The following is a 5,935-nucleotide window of genomic DNA, read 5'->3' on the forward strand; positions in this document are numbered from 1 at the left end:
AAATTGAACTGACTGGGGAGTGAGACGAGGTGAGTTGCTTTAGCAGAGAGCCAGCATGGGTTCGTCAGGCCGAATGGCCTCCTTCTGTGCTTTAGCCATTCTATGATTGTATGATTCGAGCAACAACTGTTGGTGGAGAGGCAGTGATGCAGGAATGGGTTGACAGAAAGGGAAAAGTCTGGGCTGGTGTGTGTTTGCAGCATTTGCAGTTTGTGTTCGGGTTTGTGAATCAAGGTGATTTGGAAGCTGTGTTCCAAATTGAAGTGTTTATTGGAAGCAAGAAGTTGATGTAAATAAAGAGTAAAACGTGTTAAGATGAAGCGTGGTGTGATTGTGGATAGCAGTAAATATAGTGCTGGTGAATTATTTGTGTTAATAAACTTCCACTGCGCCCTCTGCTGCAGGCTGCTGTTTATATCCAGCTGTGTATTAGTGCTGTGTGTTAACTAGATAAATGTTTGTTTCAACGCTGTTTATAAAGCAATAGCATTGCACTCAAACAGTCCCAGACATAGCAACACACGTACAAAAGCAAAATACTGCGGATGCTGGAAATCTGAAATATAAACAGAAAATCCTTGAAATGCTCAGCAGGTTTGGCAGCATCTGTGGAGAAAGAAACAAAGTTAATGTGAGCTAAGGAAACAGATCTGAACTGTTAACTGTTTCTCTCTGCACAGATGCTGCCAGACCAACTGAGCATTTCCAGCATTTTCTGTCTTTATTACAGCAACACAGGTGTTGGGAGGCTCAGCCTGGCTACACAATGTTACAAGGACGCTGAGTAACACCATTGACAACGGGACAGAGAGAAAAACACACAGAAAACCAAGAATAGACTGTGAGGAAGCTAAAGTGAGGGACAGAGAGAGAGACAACGAGACTGAGATGGAGACACAAGGCATTTGCATGATTGTATTCTCCCTGTTGTCCAAAGGTATTTCCTGGTGTGTAAATATGTTTTCTGTTGTGTAAAGATGTACCCTGTTGTTGTGTAAAGGTTTTCCCTGTTATTGTTTTATTTTCTGTTACTGACCGTCTCCTCACTGTGACCATTTGTCCTGGTTTTATTGTGGCCAACATCACCGTCTGGTGGTGGAGAGGAGGCTCTGCAGGAAGGGGTTGACAAAGAGGGAGCGACTCGGCTGGTCCGTGTTTGCAGCTTGTGTTCGTGTGAGCAAAAGCAATTTGTTGATGATTGATGTGTTCACTCGAAGGAAGAAGCTGAATGCAACAGAGTGCCTTTGGAAGCATCTTGTTATTATGGGGTAATACCTGATGTTTTGAAAGTGAACTGTTTGTGTTATTACCAAACATAAATAGCAGAGAATGGTTTCGATCCATCGACCTCTGGGTTATGGGCCCAGCACGCTTCCGCTGCGCCACTCTGCTAACTGCTATTTTGGATTTCAGCTGCCTGTTAGTTAAATATGTTCATTTCCCCAATGTTTTTATCAAAATAGGATTGTAGTCGGATTTCTCAAGAATCCCGGACTCAGCAACACACGTGCTGACGGAATCACCCTCACTGCACAATGACACAAGGACACTGAGTAACAGCACCGACAATGAGGCAGACAGAGAAAGACACACAGAAAACCAGGAAGAGATTATCAGGACCCAGAAATGAACAGACAAAGTCACTGAGCAAACCAGCAAGAGACAGCGAGAGACTGATGAACACCACTTGGAGGGAGCACTGAGGGTGGCAACGGCACAGAATGTAGTCTGGCTGAGGGATTTCAATGTCCATCACCATGAGTGGCTCGGTAGCACCACTACTGACCATGCTGGCCGAGTCCTAACGGAGATAGCTGCTCGATTGGGTCTGCAGTATGTGGTGAGGGAACTAACAAGAGGGAAAAACATACTTGACCTCATCCTCACCAATCTGCCTGCCGCAGATGCATCAGTCCATGACAGTATTGGTAGGAGTGACCACTGCACAGTCCTTGTGGAGATGATGTCCCGTCTTCACATTGAGGATACCCTCTATCGTGTTGTGTGCCACTACCACTGTGCTAAATGGGATAGATTTTGAACAGATCTAGCAATGTATAACTGGGCATCCATGAGGTGCTGTGGACCATTACCAGCAGCAGAATTGTAGTCAACCACATTCTGTAAACTCATGGCCCGGCATATTCCCCCACTCTAACATTACCAACAAGCTGGGGATCAACCCTAATTCAATGAAGAGTGCAGGAGGGCATGCCAGGAGCAGCACCAGGCATACCTTGAAATGAGGCGTCAGCCTGATGAAGCTACAGCCCAGGACTACTTTCATGCCAAACAGCAGAAGCAGCATGTAATAGACAGGGCTAAGTGATCCCACAACTAACGGATCAGATCTACACCCTGACACATCCAATGATGAATGGTGGTGGACAATTAAACAACCAACAGGAGGAGGTGGCTCCACAAATATCCCCATCCTCAATGATGGGGGAGCCCAGCACATCAGTGCAAAAGACAAGGATGAAGAATTTGAAACAATCTGCAGCCAGAAGTGCCGGGTTGATGATCCATCTCGGCCTCCTTCTGAAGTCCCCAGCATCACAGATGCCAGTCTTCAGCCAATTCGATTCACTCAACGTGATATCAAGAAACGACCGAAGGCTCTGGATACAGCAAAGGCTACAGGCCCTGACAATATTCCGGCAATAGTACTGAAGACCTGTGCTCCAGAACTTGGCGCGCCCCGAGCCAAGCTGTTCCAGTACAGCTACAACACTGGCATCTACCCGGCAATGTGGAAAATTGCCCAGGTATGTCCTGTACACAAATAGCGGGACAAATCCAACCCAGCCAATTGCTGCCTCATCAGTCTACTCTCAATCATCAGTATAGCGATGGAAGATGTCATCGACGGGGCACTTGCTTTGCAATAACCTGTTCAGTGATGCTCAGTTGGGTTCCGCCAGGGCCATTCAGCTCCTGACCTCATTACAGCCTTGGTTCAAACAAGGACAAAAGAGCTGAACTCAAGAGGTGAGGTGAGAGTGTCTGCCCTTGACATCAAGGTAGCATTTGATTGAGTATGGCATCAAGGAGCCAGAGTAAAACTGGAGTCAATGGGAATCAAGAGGAAAACTCTCCACTGGTTGGAATTGCACCTAGCACAAAAGAAAATGGTTGTGATTGTTGGAGGTCAATCATCTCAGCTCCAGGACATTACTGCTGGAGTTCCTCAGGGTAGTATCCTCGGCCCAACCTTCTTCACTACTTCATCAGTGACCTTCCTTCAATCATAAGGTCAGAAATGGGGATGTTCACTGATGATTGCAACATTTAGCACCATTCGCGACTCCTCAGATACTGAAGCAGTCCATGTAGAAATGCAGCAAGACCTGGACAATATCCAGGCTTGGGCTGATAAGTGGCAAGTAACATTCGCGCCACACAAGTGCCAGGCAATGACCATCTCGAACAAGAGAGAATCTAACGATCTCCCATTGACATTCAACGGCATTACGATCGCTGAATCCCCCACTATCAACTTCCTGGGGGGTTCCCATTGACCAGAAACTGAACTGGAATAGCCTTATAAATAGTGTGACTACATGAGCTGGTCAGAGGGTAGGAAGCATGCGGTGAGTAACTCACCTCCTGACTCCCCAAGCCTGTCCACCATTTACAAGGCACAAGTCTGGAGTGTGATGGAATACTATCCACTTGCCCGGATGGGTGCAGCTCCAACAACATTCAAAAAGCTCGACACCATCCAGGACAAAGCAACACGCTTGATTGGCACCCCGTCCACAACATTCACTCCCTTCACCACTGACGTACAGTGGCAGCAGTGTGTACCATCGACAAGATGCACTGCAACAATGCACCAAGGCTACTCAGGCAGCACCTTCCAAACCTGCATCCTCTATTGCCTAGAAGGACAAGGGCAGCAGATGCATGGGAACACCACCACCTGAAAGTTCTCCTCCAAGCTACACATCATCCTGACTTGGAACTATATCGCCATTCCTTCACTGTCGCTGGGTCAAAATCCTGGAACTCCCTTCCTAATAGCACTGTGGGTGTACCTACCCCACATGGACTGCAGTGGTTCAAGAAGGAAGCTCACCACCACCTTCTCATGGGCAATTAGGGATGGACTATAAATGCTGGCCTGGCTGGCGACGTCCACATCCCATGAAACAAATAATTAAATACAATAACAGCTCATCTCAATTCCTAGTATTTCTAAATCCCACCAGTCCAACATAAGCTGAACAATTATTGCATGTTGTGATTGACGGTCTGGTCTGTAAACTGCACTGTATCACAGATTGCTGACATTTGCTAACTGGAAGTGAGAACTGCAAAATCGGGACAGTAGTTCACATAGTCTGTCAGTGTGAAAGAATCAGGCAATGTGAAGTAATAGAATTTGTCTGTAAATGTTACACTCATATTGCTTTATATTTTTATATTGAAAATAAAATTAATCATTTCGTGAAAATAGTGACATGTTGTCCAAACTTTGGTAGCCAGTTGTTTTCGTCTTGCACTCAGCAGGGCAATCCGCAAGAATACCAATTTAAGGGAAAACAACAACTTTCTTCTGTATGAGAAGAGAGTGCTGATTGGTTGGCAAGTGAACTCTGATTGGTCGAGGCATTGCCATTCAGAATGCACCAGTTTATGGTAACTGACAGATAACTGCCCAGCTTTGTTTGAAATTTAAACCAGGCAGCTTGACTCTGATTGGTCAAGGCATTGCCCTGTGGAATGAGCCAGTGAATGGCTGTCACTTATTTTGTTTAGCTGAAACTGGCACAATATGTGTGCATGTTCTTTCTGTCTGCAAAGAACAAGGCCCTGTGTATTAATACATGTAGCTTACAGTGCACACCAGTGCACCACACTGCGAGCCCTACTGACAGTCTTAAATCGGTTGTCAACGTAATTCTTAGCACACTGAGAATTATTTAGCAAATGTTGTCCTATTGTGGAATCACATCTCATGTTGGATACTGTGTTTTGAGTTTTGCAAGCACGGGTTGGTTGGGTAGGGCCCATTGCGAACAGCGGAAGGGACATGTTATTTGATACAATCCGCCAGTTTTGGGATGTACGGTCTAGAAACCTAGCATCACACTGGTATTAAAATTCATATATCACGTTACTTATTTGTGTGATAGGCAGGACGTCTCTTTTGCTTGACAGCAGCATCCTGTTAGTGGTGAACACCACACTTGTTGCTCCTGCATAGTAACAGCAGGAAACAGCGAGCTTCACCTGTTACTCAAATATTGGGGATATATTACCTTTCCAGGGTAATTTGAGGGAGACTGGGCACTTTTCAGGGCTCAAAATGACGTCCTTCAGCCCGTTTATAAGTTTGTGCGATATACAGAAATGATCTGATCAGTGTAGCCATTGTAATGCAGGATGTCTTTGATTCGCCCTATTTCAGCATCAAGCTTGCATGGTGAGCAAATGGCTCAGCCCTATTTATGAGGTTTTCGATAAGACTCCGTGGTTACGGAGGGAGGGAGGGAGGTGGTTACGGAGGGAGGGAGGTGGTTACGGAGGGAGGGAGGGAGGTGGTTACGGAGGGAGGAAGGAGGTTGGGACAGGTGAGAACACATAAGGATTTAGAAACAAGGATGAGTATTTTGAAATAAAAACAAGAAATGCTGGAACCACCCAGCAGGTCTGAGGATTTTGAGGTTGAGTTGTTGCTGGACCAGGAGCCAATGTCGGTCAGTGATTGGTTGCCGATAAGGCCAATCTTATAGCTCATGGAACTGTAATAATCCCAACGCGTGTATTGACCAGTGAAGGTAGGTTTGCGGTAGACCGTGGTAGAAAACCCCTTAGCAGATTTCTCAACTAGTACATCAAGGAAAGGGAGCTCATTTGACTGCTCCATTCCAAAGGTGAATTAGAGTGCAGGATGGAGCCCATGAAGATGTGCAAGGAAATTATTTCA

The 5,935-nt window shown here is 45.9% G+C and overlaps 1 non-coding gene across 1 annotated transcript; it reads right to left on the reverse strand.

Moving 5' to 3' along the window:
• Positions 1-1,320: 1,320 nt before the first annotated feature.
• trnam-cau (transfer RNA methionine (anticodon CAU)) lies at positions 1,321-1,392 on the reverse strand. The gene has a single exon. It is a non-coding gene; the product is annotated as a tRNA-Met (tRNA).
• Between the last annotated feature and the right edge of the window lie 4,543 nt (positions 1,393-5,935).

This window comes from Heterodontus francisci, chromosome 35, assembly GCF_036365525.1.
Source record: "Heterodontus francisci isolate sHetFra1 chromosome 35, sHetFra1.hap1, whole genome shotgun sequence".
NCBI lineage: Eukaryota > Metazoa > Chordata > Chondrichthyes > Heterodontiformes > Heterodontidae > Heterodontus > Heterodontus francisci.